Below are 19,066 nucleotides of genomic sequence, written 5' to 3' on the forward strand. Positions count from 1 at the left end.
GGAATATTTGCACAGGTTTGCCTGGTGCACCAGTTGCGGCCCTATTTGGACGGAGTTCCTTCTCACAGTCACTCATGCCCGTATCACCTCGAGGTTTGATTACTGCAATGCCCTCCACATGGGGCTACCTTTGAAGAATGTTCGGAGACTGCAGGTAGTGCAGAATGGAGACGTGTGAGCTCTCATGGGCCTCCCAAAATTTGCCCATGTGTCGTCATCACTCCGCGAGCTGCATTGGCTGCCGATTGGTCTCCAAACTCAATTCAGAGTGTTGGTCATGATCTTTAAAGCCCTACATGGCTTAGGACCAGATTATTTACCGGATTGCCTTATGTATCCCAGTGGCTAGTTAGGTCCCACAGAGTTGGCTTTCTCCAGGTCCCGTCAGCTAGGCAATGCTGCCTGGTGGGGCCTAGGGGAAGAGCCTCCAGGGATTTGTACTGCCTCCACCCTCCTGGGTTTCCCCACGGCTTTAAAAACTCACCTTTGCCAGCAGACTTGGGGCCATTGAGATAAGCCTAGCTCCGGCCAACAATTGGAATGTACATGGGATAACTGGATGATGGTGTTAATGTATTGGGGGTTTAGATCCAAGTATTCAATTTAGATTTCTTAAACATTGTATTTTTTTTACCTATTTTGTTGTGAGCCGCCCTGAGTCTGTAAAGAAGGGTGGCATAGAAATCAAATGAATTAATAAATTAAATAAAAGCTGTAACTTCAGAGATCAGTCACTGAAAGAATAGTAAATAGAAACCTGGCCTTTTAAAAATAGGCTATTTTTAGTTGGCTTACTATAGATAATTGTAACCCTAACCCATATGATTAGATTAGATTAGATTTATTGGATTTATATGCCGCCCCTCTCCACAGACTCGGGGCGGCTCACAACAATGGCAAAACCAGTACATAGTGACAAATCCAATACCCACCAATCCAATTACAATTTTAAGTTAAGAAATTCATAAAACAACCATATATATATAAAGAACAAGCACACAATCAATCAAACACCAAAACAACATGGGCAAGGGGGAGATGCTTCAGTTCCCCCATGCCTGACAGCAGAGGTGGGTTTTAAGGAGTTTACAAAAGGCAAGGAGGGTGGGGGGCAATCCTAATCTCAGGGGGGAGCTGGTTCCAGAGGGTTGGAGCCACCACAGAGAAGGCTCTTCCCCTGGGTCCCGCCAGACGACATTGTTTAGTCGACGGGACCCGAAGAAGGCCGATTTATGTATTAATGGATAGATCAAGAATTTTGAAAGAAGTGTCATTCTAGCTTTATTGTTAAGATTTCTACAATAAGTGATATAAAATGTGAAACTTGCATTCTTCATTTTCTGTATGAAGTTACCTAAAAGAAGAACGATTTGGTTAACTGAATGTATCCGAGAGATAACCACATAATTTTTGTTGATTGCATTTACAGCCTCTTTCTGAATTTTGCACTAAGATGTAGAAGGATTTTGTAAGCTTAATGGCCAACAGATGGAGCTGGGTTAGCATCTCACTGTTACTTCAGGATGGAGGAATAGAAGACTTTGGAGAGGGAACAGTCAAATGAGAGAAGAAAATATGTAGATGAGCAGCAAGAGTTGCAAACGCTGTAAAAGTAAGGTAGAAGTGAGCGATCTGTTAACCTTGGCATATTTTCATAGTAAAATTTATAAATGGATTTACAACAAATTGTAGAGAATAGAAAATGTATGCAGACCTGTATATCTGTCAAGTTATATGTAAGTGACAAAACAAATAAACTTAACTCGGTGAGTTACATAGGTAGTCCTTTGACTTATGACCACAATTGAAGTTGAAAGTTTAGTTGCTAAGCAAAAGAGTTGTTAATTGATTTTTGCTCCACTTTACGACCTTTTAGTTGTTAAGTTAATAACATGATTGTTAAGTGAATCTGGCTTCCCTATTGATAGATAGATAGAAGGTCACAACAGGTGGACACTGCAATCGTCGTAAACATTAATCCATTGCCAAACATCTGAATGTTGATCATGTGACTAAGGAAACAGTCTTAAGCATGAAAAATGTTCATAAGTCACTTTTTTTAGTACCATGGTAACTTTGAATAGTTACTAAGCAAATAGTTTTAAGTTGAGGACTATGTATATTTTCCATTTTTACTGGAGCAGCTTTTAGTAATCTTTCAGCAAACTGAGAAGTTTAGTTTGCCACTAAATTTTGGAGTTCCGATTTTTGGAGGCTTTATTTTTTATTTAAGGAAAAAGTCTAAATATATTCTGGTTTCCCCTTTTACGGCCCTATAGCCCAATAGTAGAATAAAAATAAATGCTCAGTTGTTTGATAGAAGTATTAACAATTAATACTTGGAGATAATTTCTCAGATTCTTATTTTGAAATATTCACTGAGGTTTAAAAAAGGCTTTATGAATCTCCCCTCACCCCCCCCCCCCAAAAAAAAAACACCCATGCCTGGCAAAAAGCACCAGCTGCATCATTCAGTAGAAAAGGTAATTGGAAAGGAAATACTTCATACCTCGCTGCAGCCAGTAAGGGCCCACGGAGTTGGCCTTCTCCAGGTCCCGTCCGCCAAACAATGTCAATTGGCGGGACCTTGAGGAAGAGCCTTCTCTGGCGGCTCCGACCCTGTGGAATCAACTGCCCCCAAAGAGCTCCTCCCTACCAGTCTTCCAGAAAGCCGTCAAGCCCTGGTTTTTCTGGCAGGCTTGGAATTAGAATTGACTTTAGTATGCATAGTTTTTAAAATGATATAATAGTTTTTATGGTATTGTATATTTTATCGATGTATTTATTGATCTTTTTACTTGTATTTATAACTTGTTAACCGCTGGGGAAGAGCGATCGCCTTCCCCAGCCCTACATGCAGGGAATGAGTGAGCGACCTGGGGGAGAGGGAGAGACAGCGGAGGGGCAGGAAGAGTGGGGCAGTTGTTTGGATGCCGGTGGAGGAGGAAAAGAAAGAAAGGAGGAGGACGAAGGGGAGGAAGAGGAGGAAAGGAATAGGAGAAGGAGGAAGAAAGGAGGACGAGGAGAAGGAGAAAAGAAGGGGGAGGAAAAGGAAAATGAGGCAACTATTCTGCAGTCAGGATTTGTTTATTTAATTTATTTGTTATTATTTTTTGTTTCCTATCTCACCAAAGTTTTCGACATGACTATTCATCCAGTGACCCTTTGAAACTACAGCAATGCTGAATGAATGGTGATTAGAACTGGTCTTCAGAGTTCTGGCACTGCCTGTAATCATAGGATCACCATTTGCAATTTTCTTTCCTGTGTTCCCTAGAAAATTAGTGGTGAAGGTGGCAGGCAGGGAATGTTGTAAATCATTAAGAGTAAGTCTCCCCTCTCCCAGTCTATCTGTGCTCATATTATGTTGGCCATTGCACTCTCCCAAACCTCACTACACTTTTCTTGCATGATTGTGTATCCTTCCTAACCCTCACTGCACTTAACCCTGTGGTTCTTTCATGCATCCTCTCATAACCTTGCCATCTTCTCTTGCATCCTCATATACCAAATACCTCCATTGACCCTTGCTGTACCTCCCTCTCACATTCTTTTTTGTGCCCTCCCTCATTTGGCAACAGGCAGTTCCTGCCTGCAGGACTGCTTACAATCCACCTGCAACCTATGCAGTCTTATTCAGTGACTTGGTTGTGGAAAACTGGGAGGAAATTGTTTCACCTAACAACTGTGAGATGATATCTCACAGTTAATGATATCAACTGAATCTGCACTAGTAATGTGGTCGTGCTTTATGATCGCATCGCTTAGCAGTGGAAATTACAGTCCCAATTGCTGATATAACTTGAAAACTCTTTGTATAGCAATAAGAAATATTATTGCCTTTGTCAAGTATACCATCAATTCATTTTACTACTGATAGTATTATATAAAGCATTCTTTATTTTAAAGCAATATTAGTTCCCATGGACAGAAAACCAGTTAGAGAACTCCCATTTACCAAAAGATGAACTCCCGAGTTATATTTCCAGCTTATTTTTCCTGACATGATGTTAGGATACTGTTCACCACACCAACTTACTTTTTGTATTTTTTGACAATGTAGATACACTTTAAACAAACTATTGGTTTGTAGCCTCAAATCGTTACTTTGGAATCGATGTGAAGTAAATATTATACTCATGCTTGTAGTATACCTTTCCTTGCACCACTTCTGGAATGTTTCTTTGTAGAAAAGACCTGTAAAGTATGAAAAGACAAAGCAGAGTATCCTACTTGTTATTAGGTCACAACAGACAACACCCCTCCCCCCACCCAATAATTTAGTCCAGTTTGCCTTAACTTCAGATGGAGGAGGGAATTCTCAGGGCCTTCTTTAAATATTTTTAACTATATGGCATTGGTAAGATTGTATCTGATTTATTTTCAGTGCTACAGTATAAAGCTTTATATTCATGACAATGCTTTGTATTTGGTCCAGAAGCTTAGAAAAGTGCTTTCCTAAGCAATGATACCCTCAATAGCGGGCTTAACCTGCCAGCCGCCTAGACACTTTGGATTTCCTGTATGTCATCTCCGTGTCATCTCCAAAGACTCCCCTTATAGTGTACATTATGGAAATCTAAAGCAGTTTTGATCAAAACTTGAATTATCATCTGAAATGCATCTTAGTTCAGGTATGATCATAACCAATTTACCAGCCAAACCTGAGCAAAAGCTAACCTCATTGTAGCTTCCATCTATTCTTTTAAGGAATAGACCAAGAGAATCAACTCCTTTAGGAGGAACATAACCAGAATGATTATCAAAATAAATGTTTCTAGATATTTAATAATAGACATCAATCCAGTTTTGAGGGATTAACTATGAGCTTACTTCACCTTTTCCACACCGCTACAGATACAGGCTTAACCTTAACTAGATCCTTGGCTCAACATGGGGTGATGATATGCAGCTGAATACCTTCAGCATACTGTTGATTTCTCACCTAAACATATGAAAGGCTTCTTTCTGCTGCTTCATATAGACGTTAAATAACACATGGAAAGGTATTGAACCTTAAGGCACACTAAAGCAACCATAACTTTGAGCACTCCCGACTAAAAAATTACACTGGACCCCATTCTCAGGGCATGGAAATAACTTGTGGAACTTCGATCTTGTCAGTTTATCACAAGCAGCAGCTCCAAGAGGATGTCCAGGGCCATTGCTGGGCAGCTGATATTCAGTACACCAGAAGTGAATTTATCCTATCCCAACTGCAGTTCTCTTAAATATACTCAAATTCAATCAGACATTCTCCCTATCACTGCACTTCTACCATCATAGTAACCCCTCCCCCTAGGAAAGGAATTGCAGCTGCTTCATAAGCTGAAATATAGCTGGGGAAATTTCTGACAGTGCTACATCCCCATTGTTGCCCAGCCAGCTTTCAGTAATTTCCTCAAGCACATTTGTCCACCAACATGTCATGAATGGATATGGTTTTCTTCTATGTTAATGTTTGAGATAGGTTTCTGGAGGATCATTGAATGTTTATTAGTTGTAGGAATTTTAATTATCATATTCTAAGGCTGTATGCCCTTGAATAACAGATTCTAGAGGGATAGTATTGTTTTCCTACTTTGTTAAGAGTTCCTGGACAGGTGTTGTCATGATTGGAAATTATCTCATTCATCAAGAATCCAGTGATGTTAAAATAATTCCTACTTACTGTAACAAAAAGGTATAAACCATCAGATAATTTTCTTTACCAAAAAGTTTTGGCAGGATGATTGTTTTTACTTTGGAGGAATACTGTATTCACACTTGTTATCCAAGTACTAGAAACCATAACAATATCCTTTTTCCATTTATTTTCTTTCAGTAGGACATGCTAAAAATATACTTAGAAACGCTGATTATTAAAATTTTAATGATTAAAACAGCAATACATACCAGTAAGGAGAATATTCATAGCTCAGGGTTCACATGAGAAGTCCTTGGTGTTGTCTGAGCTTGACTGACAAGCTTAGAGAGCATCAAGGATCCCAACAATATACAATACCATATTTTTTGGGGTATAAGACACACCAGAGTATAAGGCGCACCTTAGTTTTGGGGAGGAAAATAGAAAAGAATTTGATTACCAGATATTCATGTGGCTAGCATCCTTAGTCTGGTCAGCTTCAGCACATTATTTTATCCCCTGGTTAGGGCTTAAAAAAAACCTTATTCAGATAGAGTAACAATGAAAGAGATTGCAAGCCAGGAAGAGCTGGGAAAACCATTAGCACCTGGTTAGGGCTGGGAAGGCATTATTTCTACCATAGGAAGATGCTTTTATGTCTGTTTCTGAAAGTAATACTATTTATTTATTTATTTTATTTATTCAATTTTTATGCCGCCCTTCTCCTTGGACTCAGGGCGGCTTACAACATGTTAGCAATAGCACTAGGCTATTGCCCCCACAATCTGGGTCCTCATTTTACCCACCTCGGAAGGATGGAAGGCTGAGTCAACCTTGAGCCGGTGATGAGATTTGAACCGCTGACCTTCAGATCTACAAGTCAGCTTCAGTGGCCTGCAGTACAGCACTCTACCTGCCCTTTCTTCCTATCATTTTATAAAATAAGACATTACATCAAATCCTAGAAATATACTTAAAGAAGTCGTTGAAAGTGGCTTTTTTTTGTAAAAAGGAAAGCATACAAAAGAAAGTCCATTTCAAACTTTAAACTTGACAGCTTTAACACTTGTGGACTTCAACTCCCAGAATTCCTCCTCCAGTCATGCTAGCTCAGAAGTGGGAGTTGAAATCCACAAGAGTTAAATTTGACAAGTTTGAAGAGAAAAATTCTGTAGAGTTATTTCATATAAATGTTGACTTCAGGTCTTTATTTTTGAGATAACTTATTATTAAATACTTAAACTTCTTTAATACCACTTAATCCACCCAGATTATAAATCCTCTTAATTCTAGTTAAGTTTTCTTGTCTCAACATCGTAGGTTATTGTATCATGGAGGCAAGCTGTAAATGCTGCAATTAGACTGATATTAGTCAATGGACATCAAGCTGAAGCTGGGTTCCTTTTCTGATATATTTTTATGCTTACTGTTCTTGAATTAGATGAAATATCTGGGTTTGGAAAATATTTTAGTTTTGTACAAAATGCAATTATACATTATAAAGTATGCTTTTTCTCTGGGTTGATGGCTTTAAGACACAAATTGACAAATCACAAAAGGGTACAGTGGTATCTCTACCTAAGAACGCCTCTACTTATGAACTTTTCTAGATAAGAACGAGGTGTTCAAGATTTTTTTTTGGCTTCTTCTCAAGAACCATTTTCTACTTACAAACCCGAGCCTCCGAAACTTTTACCGGAAAAGCCGGGGAGAAGCCTCCGTGAGGCCTCTCTAGGAATCTACTGGGAGGAAAAAAGGACTTCCACCCTCCCTGTGGTTTCCCCAGTCGCACACATTATTTGCTTTTACATTGATTCCTATAGGAAAAATCGCTTCTTCTTACAATTTTTTCTACTTAAGAACTTGGTCATGGAATGAATTAAGTTTATAAGTAGAGGTACCACTGTATTTTCTAATATTGCTAGTACAGTATATGCCCATGGCACTCACCTGTCCTTTTGTTCTGTGTGATTTTTAAAAAAATTATTAGGAAGCAATAAACAAAACTTTACTAAAATGCTTGTTTTGTGATTGAGCATCCTGACTGTAACAGCTGATTCATTTTTAAATAAGATTCTTTGCCCAGCTAATAGCTGTCTTGTGAGACAGTCTTCAGAGTGATCTGAAATTTTAAATTTTCCATTGGTCCAATTATTTTTTAAAAGCCTGGATGATGGTTTGTTCAATTTAAATCGAAGTTGCTTGACAACTATTGTGCAAAACCAAAATAGTAGCAAGAACTGTAAACTTAAGCAAGTTTGAGTGTTCAGTTCCAAATCTTTAAAATCCAACAAACACAGAACTAATTTTTATTCTAGTTTTGATCAAATTGATCTGTCAAATATTTTGAGCAAGACGTTTTTCTGATAGAGACTAATACATACCAAACAAAGGTAAAGAATCAATATGCATGCTTTTGCATTCATTTTTTGCTCTTAAAGGGCAAAAAGAGGCTGTAGTGAATGACCATGTCTTTAAATGGAACTAGCCAGCCAGTATGAACTATATGAGCTGAGCCTAGTGTTTATCTATGTAAAAATATTACATCTTTGCTGCTTAAAGAATGTTGAAAACTGATTACTACCTTCTTGGTAACAATTATAAATGAACTACGGTGATTTCATATTATTTCATAGCCTAATCATTACTTTTTAAAATTCTACCAACACCACAATAATAAAGTTTCTATTTTTGCTCAAAATATTTTTTGAAGTAACATTTTTGTACTCTGATAAAACAGACTCAGCGCAAAAGTATTTATGGATTATTTAAATATTATTTAAGTAGCAGGTGTATGTTTATGGAATTACTTGGTACCTGTAAATGTAGCACTATTATCCACTACTGTCTTGGAAATATGTGTGAGGTGCCACAGGAGTCTGTGCTCGCTCTACTCCTATTTTAATATCTGCATGAGTCCATTTGGTGAGCTCATCCATCAAATGTTGATCATATCCAACCATACATCTCTACCACTGGTGAACTAAGCAAAGCAGTAGATGATTTTTTTCAATTCCTGGAGACTGTGAGGATTTGGATAGGTTGAGTGGGGTGTGTGGAGACAACAGAGTTCAGCTGAAACCTGGTAGGACTGAGTGTCTGGATTTTGAGGTCCTCTGGCTCTAGTATTATTCCATCTTTGGTGCTGGATGGAGTTGTACTGCTCCAAAGAGACCCGTGCTTAATCCTAAATTCATGATTTCTAGTTCAGTAGCAGATGGCAATCATGGTTAAGAGGGTCTTTACTCAACTTAGTGGTGTGTGCCAGTTGCTTTCAGTCCTAGATTGAGGAGCCCTATATTCAGTCACTTATACCCTAGTCACCTCTTGGTTGGACGATAGATACTTATGAAGTTTCTGTAAACTTCAGCCAAGGCAGAATGCAGCAGCATGCACAATTATATGTTACTAGAAGAACACGTTAACATCTGTGTTTCACAAGGTACATTTGTTACCAGCCTGTTTCAGGTCCAATTTAAAATACTGCTCTTGACCTTTAAATCCCTAAATAGCATGGGGCTGGGTTATTTGAGAAACTATCTTTCCCTGATTAAGTCTGCCCATCATACCAGATTTCAGTGCAAAGGGCATGTTGCAAGTCCTGTTGACAAGGGGGTTTCATTTAGTGGGTAATAGGTGGTGGGTCCTTTCTGCTGTGGACCCCAATTTATGGAACATCTTTCCCCCAGGTTGAAGCTGGCCTCATTCTCCAAAGCTGGTTATATCAACAAGCATGGGGACTGGTGAAATATTCTTTTCCTTCAGGTCCATTGAACTCTGGAAAAATACCACCATTTTCATATGAACAACTTTTCATTATACCCTCATCCTTCAATCAGACATTTGGCATGGGACTATAACTGTGATACACTTTTTTACTGTCTCTCTCAAAGGCACATTCATTTAAAAATTTGATTTTTTTTCTTCTAATCTCTTTTTATTCTGTTTTTGTGACATAATTTTAAAGTTAACTTTGTTTTTAACCTTGTACACTACCCAAAGTTACAAGGTAAGAGATTATATGACTTAAAAATAAACAACTAAAAATGAACCTACCCTGATTGTTTCTTTTCCTTATTTTTGCATTTAATTTTGCATCTAAACCTGCTCCATTCCAGTTCCAGACTCATCTTCTGATCTGTATCTGCAGTTTAGAGATATTGTAAGAGTAGATTAAAAGACTGCCTTTTATATTTTTGCTTCAGGTCCATTGAACTCTGGAAAAATACCACCATTTTCATATGAACAACTTTTCATTATACCCTCATCCTTCAATCAGACATTTGGCATGGGACTATAACTGTGATACACTTTTTTACTGTTTCTCTCAAAGGCACATTCATTTAAAAATTTGATTTTTTCCCCCCAGAGAGAGTATAGGTCAAACCTCATGCTCCAATTTCTATACAATTTGACATGCTTCATTGTTTCATAAACTTCTAGCCAATCTGCAAACTTCCTGCTATTCTGCTGAAAAAACAAAAGTGACCATTCAAGTTTTTCTATTTTAGAGTATGGCATACTGAACACTTATTTTCCCTGTATTGTGCTCTGGAGCCAGACAGAGAGTCAGATGAAACTATTCTGGCTAATTTTCTATACATAATTTATTCATATAACTAAATTTGCTAACAGTTCAGTAGATTGACTTAATAAAGCACCTTTTCAGGTTTTATAAGTCTCCAGAGAGGGGCGGCATACAAATCTAGTAAGTAAGTAAGTAAGTAAGTAAGTAAGTAAGTAAGTAAGTAAGTAAGTAAGTAAGTAAGTAAGTAAGTAAGTAAACAAACAAACAAACAAACAAACAAACGAACAAACAAATATAAGCTGGAAAACCTTGATCTAGAGCCTGTACATTGGGAAAAGATAAATAAATAAAAATGATGTAGTAAAAATATTCTAAATACAGTAATTTTATAAATATGCTTTCAACATCAGTTCAAGCAAATAGTTGTACTTAGTGTCTTCCTGAGAAGAGGTGGATGTGGTCCCTGCGCCACAGCTATTTCTTCACAAGGTCCAGCATAAATGGTCAGGTCCAGCCTCGAGGTCCATGTCATCCTTGCTTGCTCACAAACACTTTAATGTGGGTCCAGAATTGTCCTCCCTTCTCATAATACCTACCCTAGATGCTCCAATAGTGGCTCTGCATTCTTCTACCACTATGCCGAGTGACTGAGAGGAGCTGTTGTGACCAGAAGATAAGAAGGGGCCCTCATCAAGGCCCACCAAGCAGCTGGTTGGGTGGTGAAAACATTGTCTTCAACCTCATTTGTTGTATTCGCTGCTCTAATAGGGTAGGCTGTTCTTGGGGGGAAAGAGCTCGCTGCTTAAAAGCGATTACTTGTTCCGGCCCCATTTGCTCAGTCTCGGGGACTGATGACAAGCAAAATCCGGACCCGGGACTCAGACTGCTGTGGCTTAATGCCAGGTCAGTTGTAAGTAAAGCTTCTCTTCATCAAGGATTTACTCCTGGATGAGAAGACCGACCTGACATGTGTAACTGATACCTGGCTGGGCCTAGTGAGAGGGTCCCTCTCTCTGAAATGTGCCCAGCTGAGTTTCAGGTGTAGCACCAGCCACAACCCCAGGGAAGGAGAGGAGGAGTGGCTATTATAGTCAAGAAGGCCATCAGCCTATGCAGGCTCACTGCTCCCGAGAGAGAGGATTATGAGTCCCTCTTTGTGAAGCTGGACCTAGGGGTACAGGTGGGCTTGTTGCTCATGTACCTGCCTAGCAGCTGCGTGTCAACATCCATGCTTGCGCTATCCGAGGAGGTAGCCGGGCTGGCGGTGGAATTCCCCAGACTTATTGTCTTGAGGGACTTCAATCTACCATCACTCGGCGAATCCTCTGGGTTGGCGCAGGAGTTCATGACCACCATGGCAACCATGCACCCTGACCCAAGAAGATCAGGGCCCAATTACGAAGGAGGACACGCTCCCCATCTGGTATTCCTCTCAGCAGTTGAACAATAATCTGAAATTAAGGGCCTTAGATATCTTTGTCTTTGTTATGGGCAGATCATTTTCTGCTATGGCTGGATTTTAAGGCATCAATCCTCCCCCACAGGGAGGTGGAACCGATTAGGAGGTTCTGCCCCAGATGCCTGATGGACCCAGAGTGTTTTAAGAAGGCGCTTGGGGTTTTGCCAGATTCGCTTGTACATAGTTCAGCAGAATCTCTTGTTGCAGCCTGGAATATGGGGGTGGCGGAGGCTCTAGACAGAATTACGCCTTTGCAACCACTCTATGGCAGTAGACCCTGGAGATCTCCTTGGTTCACTGAGGAGTGTGAGCCACTCCGAATCTGACTGAATACTTGTAAAAGCTCATATGGAGATTTACAAAGTGGTGCTCAGGGTGACAAGATGTGTGTATAATGTTGCCCTGATTGCATCTGTGGAATCCCACCCAGCAGCTCTGTTTAGGGTGACTCGCTCCCTAAACTCAAGGGGGAATTGATGGATCCTTGCAGGGTAGTGATGAGGACTTTAAGTTTTTCGCAAATAAAATTGCTCAGATCTGGACAGACCTTGACTCCAATTGGAATGCAGTGTCAGCTGACAATGAGTCAGTCGAGATGACAGGGGCCTGTCCTAGTCCATCTGTATGGGAGGAGTTTGACCTCGTAACATTTGATGAAGTGGACAAGGCCATGGGAGCTGTGAGTTCCATCACTTGTTTGTTGTACCTGTGTGCCTCCTGGCTGGTTTTGGCCAGCAGGGAGGTAACATGGAGCTGGTCCATGAGATTACCAATGCTTAATTGAGGGAGGGGTCCTTTCCAGCTCCCTACAAGGAGGCACTTGTGCGCTCCCCCCTCAAGAAGCCTTCCCTGGATCCAGCTGTAGGTTCAACTACTGCAATGCTCTCTACATGGGGCTACCTCTGAAGAGTGTTCAAAAACTGCAAATTGTGCAGAATACAGCCGCGCGAGTAGTTATGGGCTTGCCCAGACATGTACATATCTCTCCAACCACGGACTGCACTGGCTGCCAATTGGTTTCCGGATCCAATTCAAAGTGTTGGTTATGGCCTATAAAGCTCTACATGGCATTGGGTCAGAATACCTATGAGACCGCCTTCTGCCGCACGAATCCCAGCAACTGGTCAGGTCCCACAGAGTTGGCCTTCTCCAGGTTCTGTTAACTAGACAATGTCGGTGTGTGGGTCCTAGGGGGAAAGCCTTCTCTGTGGCGGCCCCAGCCCTCTGGAATCAACTCCCCCCGGAGATTCGTACTACCCCCACCCTCCTTGCTTTCCGCAAGAGTCTTAAGACTCATTTTTGCCACCAGGCTTGGAGCTATTAGATTCTTGCCCACTGGCCGATGAATGTGCTGAGACAAAGTTGATTAAAATGGGAATTACTGCTTTTTAGGGCTTAGATTTTCTAGATTTTATATTTAATTAATTGGATCTAAAATGTTATACATCGTTTTATTATATGTTGTAAGCCACTCCAAGTCCTCGGAGAAGGGCGGCATAAAAGTCAAATAAATAAATAATATGGTTGCGTCTCATTTAAGAATATTCCAGCGTCTAACACTGGAGTACAACAGGACCTATCCTTCACGCCTCCTGGTTTGCTTTGAAGGCAATAGTGGCCTCAGTAGTTGCTAGGCGAATGCATTGGCTTTACCAGTGGTCCGTAGTCACCGGCCATCTCCCTATTCTGGGGTCAACATTTGTTCTGTGATGCATTGGACTCAATTCTCATTGAAACTCGAGACAGGAGGAAGGTGCTGCTCTTGCTTTCCTGGAGGGGCAATGTCTGTCAGTCCCCCAATTCCCAATGGCCTTTTCAGGCTGCTGACCAGGGCTTCAACTTCTTCTAGTCCCAAGGACAGTCCGCATCTCACTAGCACCAGTCCTTGGATAGATCCAGGAGGGGGAGGCAGTTCAAGCAACCTTTCAGGGGAGGAGGAAGGCATCCTTTCCATCGGTCCAGATAAGATCCTTACAAATCCTCCTACCTGAGGTCACCTGATGCTTTTTCACATCAGTCTGGGAGCAGACCACCCAAGATAAATGGGTACTAAAAACTGTTAGCCAGGGTCTTTCTCTGAAATTTCTCTCCCTTTCCCCTGAGGTTTTTCATCCAATGTCCCATATCCAAAATGTGCTCCAGGAAAGCCCTTATGGATGAAGCAATCCAGCACCTACTGGACATTCAGGCTATCCAGCAAGTTCCTCAGGACCAGCAGGGTACAGGGGTGCTATTATATCCTCTTCTTCATCCCCAAAACCTCAGAGGGATGGAGGCAGATATAGACCTGAAGCATCTGAACCTTTATATTAAATATAGATGGTTCAAGATGCATTCTCTTCAGTCTATCCTGGGGTGCATCAGATAGGGAGATTCCTAGCTTCCTTGGACCTGACAGAGGCCTACTTGCACATACTGATTAATCATCTTAATTGCTAATACCTTCGGTTCTGCTATGCAGGTAAGCATTTCCAGTACAGGGTGCTTCCTATTGGCTTCTCATTGGCCCCCAAGGTCTTCACAAAGGTCCTGGTGGTGGGGACCGCTTATCTCAAGTCCCTACCCATGCGGGTCCAGTGCTACCTGGATGACATCCTGGTTCAGGCGTCCTCTATTCACCTTGCGAGGTGGTGGATACTGGTCAACGAGTCATCTCTCATACAGGGGGCGTTGGTACACCCGGATCCCCACTGTTACCAGCTGACAGCCTTTGGTGGTTGAGTGGCACACTTTGAGGTGGCAGGATTATGACCCATTCTGAGATTATGACATCATTCTCACCAACCAGTTGTCTTGTTAGCCCTTCACGGAAAGGATTTACGCTGTCATTTGGAAAGCCGTCTGCTCCTGGTGCACATCCGTGGGGCTTTCACCCATTCACATACCTCTTCCGAACGTGCTGAAATTCCTCCAGTGGGGACTGGCCAAGGATGTCTCCCCTATCACTCTACCATGCCAGGTGGCAGCCTTATCCTCAGTTCTCCCCTGTGACCAGATGGACTCACTGGCACAATTTCCCACACTTCGCTGGTTCTTAAAGAGGCTTCAAATCTTCGACCTCTGCTTATTCCCGACCTGGGACTTCCCTAGGGTGTTGCAATCTCTGACGGGGTCCTCTTACGAGCCACATCGGTTGGCTCTTCTGTGGTATCTATCATACAGTTTATTCATGATTATGTTTTCCTCTCAATTACATATGTGGTGTTACAGCGAGAATAGATAAACTATTTTCAGCAGTAACCCTGCCAAGTTTGAAAGAAAGAATGTTAATAGTGTGTACAAGAAAAGCTTGTTTAAGCTGGGACTTTTCTGCTGTATGCTGAGGACAATAAGCAGTCCTCTACAAAATTAAAGAAGTTGGTTTTCAGGTAGTTTTCAAATGCTGTACAAGTAGGTAGTCATTAGATGAATTAGATAATGAAGATAATGCAGTAAGCTAGCTTGTGTGCTTTGGATACCCTGTTTTCCCAAAAATAAGACCCTGCCTTATTTTTTGCCACTTGGCTTAATTTTTGAGGAGTGGGGGAAAATGTCCACTGACTCACCTCACTTGCATGCATTGCCCTCGTCCTCCTTTTCGCTGTCAGGAACTCCTGAGGCCTGCAAGATTTTCCTGAAGCCCTGTGCAGCCAATATCAGAGTTCTGGATTTATCCTGAGCTCTGTTATTGGCTGCAGAAGGTTTTAGAAAAAGCCTTGCAGGCCTTGCCAACTGTAGAAGAAATGGGCCGGCAAAGCAAATGTTCAAGGTGTGGCTGCAACTGTCTCAAGGTAAGTAGTAGGGAAGCTCCACCCCTCCATCCTCACCCTAGCTTAATTTTTATCCATGCACCCTGGCATAGGTGGCATCTTAATTTGGGTTTATTTTGGGGGTTGGACTTATATTGGGTGCAAGTGTAAAAATCATTTACTTTCGGGGTTGGTCATATTTTCGGGGAAACATGGTAATAAGTTTTGCTTAGTAGCTTAATAATTGTATTCTCATTGTTTAGAATTCCTACTGAAGTATTTGAAAACAATTCTTAAAGCAGTTTTTAATATCTCCTTTGGTCTTTAATCTTGTGTTATTAAGAAAAACATCCTAATATTATAGTTCTAAATTTGGTTTTTCCTGATAGAACAGGGCTGTCAAATGGCCCGGATGAATCACGTACTGGCCCCACCTATGCCCTATTTAGCGAAGGGGGAAAAGTCCCAATACATCACGTGATGCAGCTGTGACGATGTGAGTTTGACACCTCTGCTCTAGAAGCGTTTTTCTAAATCCTCATATACACTGAAATATAAAAAATATAAAAAATATATAAGATCATTGGTATTTTTAATGTAATACTAACTTTTTCAACTTTAACAAATTTATTTAGGGACCTTGATATATTCAGTTTTGCTTCCTATTTTCTGGAGTATAGGTAGACAATATTTTGGGGTTTTAAAAGTTATTGCTTCTAAATAGCTTAGAAGAGGAATTATTGAATGGGTTATTCATATAAGGACACTCCCTCTTATATTATATCCTATAAGGCTTAGTGGCTTTATTAATAAATGCTGAATAAAATAACTTTTCTCCAAATATATTTATTTCAGTTTAATTATGCTTGTCAGTGTACCATTGCAACTTTATATCAACATTGTCCAGTCAGAGATTTAAAAATCGTAATTATTTTGCTGGATATTAGCCTTTTTGGATCTACCATCAGTAGTTTAGAAGTTCTCAAGTGAACTCAGTAACCTTTGATTCACGTCTGCAGAGTTTGATGTTTTTCTCTTTGCAGACACTGTGATTCATCTTCCTCAGTTGTGCAGGAATTAAAGCAGCTACCAAGTGGAAAAAGAAAACTATTGTCGTGATGCCTGTGAAATCAGCAGTCACCTTTTGAAGAGAGTTCTGTTGTTAGAAATAGATAAACCACATTCTGTTTTTCACCTGGCTTTCCTTTGTTACCTTAGAATGAAGGTCTCTTGAATTCTACCTTTCTTAAAACAAGTTAAGAGTCTGAAGTTGAAAGACTCTATAGTTCATTGAGTTCTAGCTTCTTCCTATTATTCTAAGCAATTGATCTCTGACAATTCTGTATTCATTGCCTAGAGATAGGGGAAATACAAGTGGTAAGAGATGTGGAAGCATTGTTGTAACTAACCAGACATCAAGCAAGGAGCTAGTTTGAGCAAATGTCTGGAACATTGTATTTTATGATTAAGTTTAGTAGACCTAAATTCAACAGTTTATATTTCATTTCCCTTCATCAGATCAGAAGTGTTCATATTATGAAACATACAAAGTAGTAGCATAAATAATTGTAGAGCTTGAAATAGTAAAATAAAAAAAATAGTAAAATAAATCCAATTGTGAAAAGTTTACATTTGAGGGGATTGCTGGTTTAAAAAATAGCCTATACAATTTTTTGAGAGGTAAACTGGATCATCTCTCAGAACAATTAACTTTTCCTGAAACATCATTTAAATTATTTGAAGAAATTGATGCCGTGTTGGTTTTCCTCAGGGTGCATCTTAATTGATTGCTTAGTTTAAATAATAAATTTTTACCTTTGTACTAATACTGCTAAAGTAATTTATGACACTTATATATTTTCACATGGACCAATGTTGGACCTTTATGAGATTTTTTTTAAATAAATGATTTTACATTATCTTTAGAATAATACATGTAAATTATTATTTTAATCAGTAGCAGTTCATTTAAAATTTTTTAAACACTGTTGACTCAAAAATCGTTAATAAAAGAACAAAGTTAACACTGGATACTTCAGAGAACATGCCATAAATAATAAATACAATTTCTTGAACAAGCAGTTTAGGAATCCAGGGATCATTTTTCATGAGCTATGTTCCTATAATTGCTAAACACTGATCAGAAAATTATAGACGTTTAAGCAAGATTTGCAGCAGTTGCTCTCAGAAATGCATATTTTTTTAGTGTGCAGTCATAATATTTAGAATGTGTTGTTTATCACAAACTACATAAGGATAACCAACGGGAGAGTATCATGCAACACTACAAAAAGACAAAGCTACCATCTGACTTGTAGTAGCAGATTGTGATACATATTTTCTGTCAATGTTTGTATTGCCATTGCATCTTGGAATATATCACGAAGGGAGATCTTCTGGCCTCCTTAGATCTAACAGACACCTACTTGCACATTCCTATAAACAAACAGCACCGGCAGTATCTCAGATTCTGCTATGCAGATAAGCACTTTCAATTTAGGGCCCTGGCATTTGACCTATCCTCAGCACCTAGAGCAGTGGTGGCGAACCTTTCTTGGTTCACGTGCCAAAAGAGGGGGTTTGTGGGTGTACTAGCATGCGTGCACATGCCCACACCCCTTCTCTCCCCCTGGAACAGCTGATTGGTGGTATTCCAGGAGGCAGATCCACCTGCCAATCAGCTACTTGTGCTAAATCAGGCTGTTTGTAGCAAGGAGGCAAACTGTTGGGAGGCAGGGGCCAAAGGGTGGGTGTGGGCGGGGCTTTGGCAACATTCACTCTATAAGATGCTCAGGCATTTCCACCCAATGTTGGGCAGTGGGTAGGAAGTATGTCTTATAGACTGAAACGTACAGTATATGCTACCTTTATAAACAAAGTCCACAATTCTGCCTATACAGTTGATGTGGTCTGCACAGTTTGTAGACACTATCTTAATGAACTCAATCTATATAGTCTGGAGGACAGAAGGAAAAGGGGGACATGATCGAAACATTTAAATATGTTAAAGGGTTAAATAAGGTCCAGGAGGGAAGTGTTTTTAATAGGAAAGTGAACACAAGAACAAGGGGACACAATCTGAAGTTAGTTGGGGAAAAGATCAAAAGCAACGTGAGGAAATATTATTTCACTGAAACAGTAGTAGATCCTTGGAACAAACTTCCAGCAAACGTGGTTGGTAAATCCACAGTAACTGAATTAAACATGCCTGGGATAAACATATATCCATTGTAAGATAAAATACAGGAAATAGTATAAGGGCAGACTAGATGGACCATGAGGTCTTTTTCTGCCGTCAGTCTTCTATGTTTATATGTTTATATGTTTCTATCAATCCTTCTAAAGTGTTAATTGTGCTTCTTGGCTATCATATACAAACAAAATAAAAATTTATCCACCTCTCTTTTAGGACTAAACATTTCCGGGTAAACTGTGGCAGATAGTTCATCCTGCAACATTATTTCTGTCTTTTAATTAAATTCACCTTGTTTTAAATCTATCAAATACATCACAATTCCATCTAACTTCTAGTATTAACCTAAATTCAGGAGTCAAAATGGAGCTTCTAGGACCAGGGCTGGGCAATTAATTTTTCCCAAGGAGCCAACTAGGATTGTTGTGGAGAGCTGCCACTGCCCCATCCTGCTGCTTTCCTGCCTCTACTCACCCGCCACTGTCCTGACACTGTGTTCCACCGTTGCCCCCTTTGCTCCCCACTGTCGCTG

The 19,066-nt window shown here is 40.2% G+C and overlaps 1 protein-coding gene across 1 annotated transcript in view; it reads left to right on the forward strand.

Annotated features, from left to right (window-relative positions):
* CHD7 (chromodomain helicase DNA binding protein 7) overlaps window positions 1–19,066 on the forward strand; it is a 184,683-nt gene that overhangs the window by 14,641 nt on the left and 150,976 nt on the right. The window contains exon 3 of the mRNA XM_070747811.1: window positions 15,731–15,837. The gene's annotated coding sequence lies outside the window, so the exon portion shown is untranslated. The remainder of the gene's footprint in view (window positions 1–15,730; window positions 15,838–19,066) is intronic.

Source organism: Erythrolamprus reginae, chromosome 3, assembly GCF_031021105.1.
Source record: "Erythrolamprus reginae isolate rEryReg1 chromosome 3, rEryReg1.hap1, whole genome shotgun sequence".
Taxonomy (NCBI): Eukaryota; Metazoa; Chordata; class Lepidosauria; order Squamata; family Dipsadidae; genus Erythrolamprus; species Erythrolamprus reginae.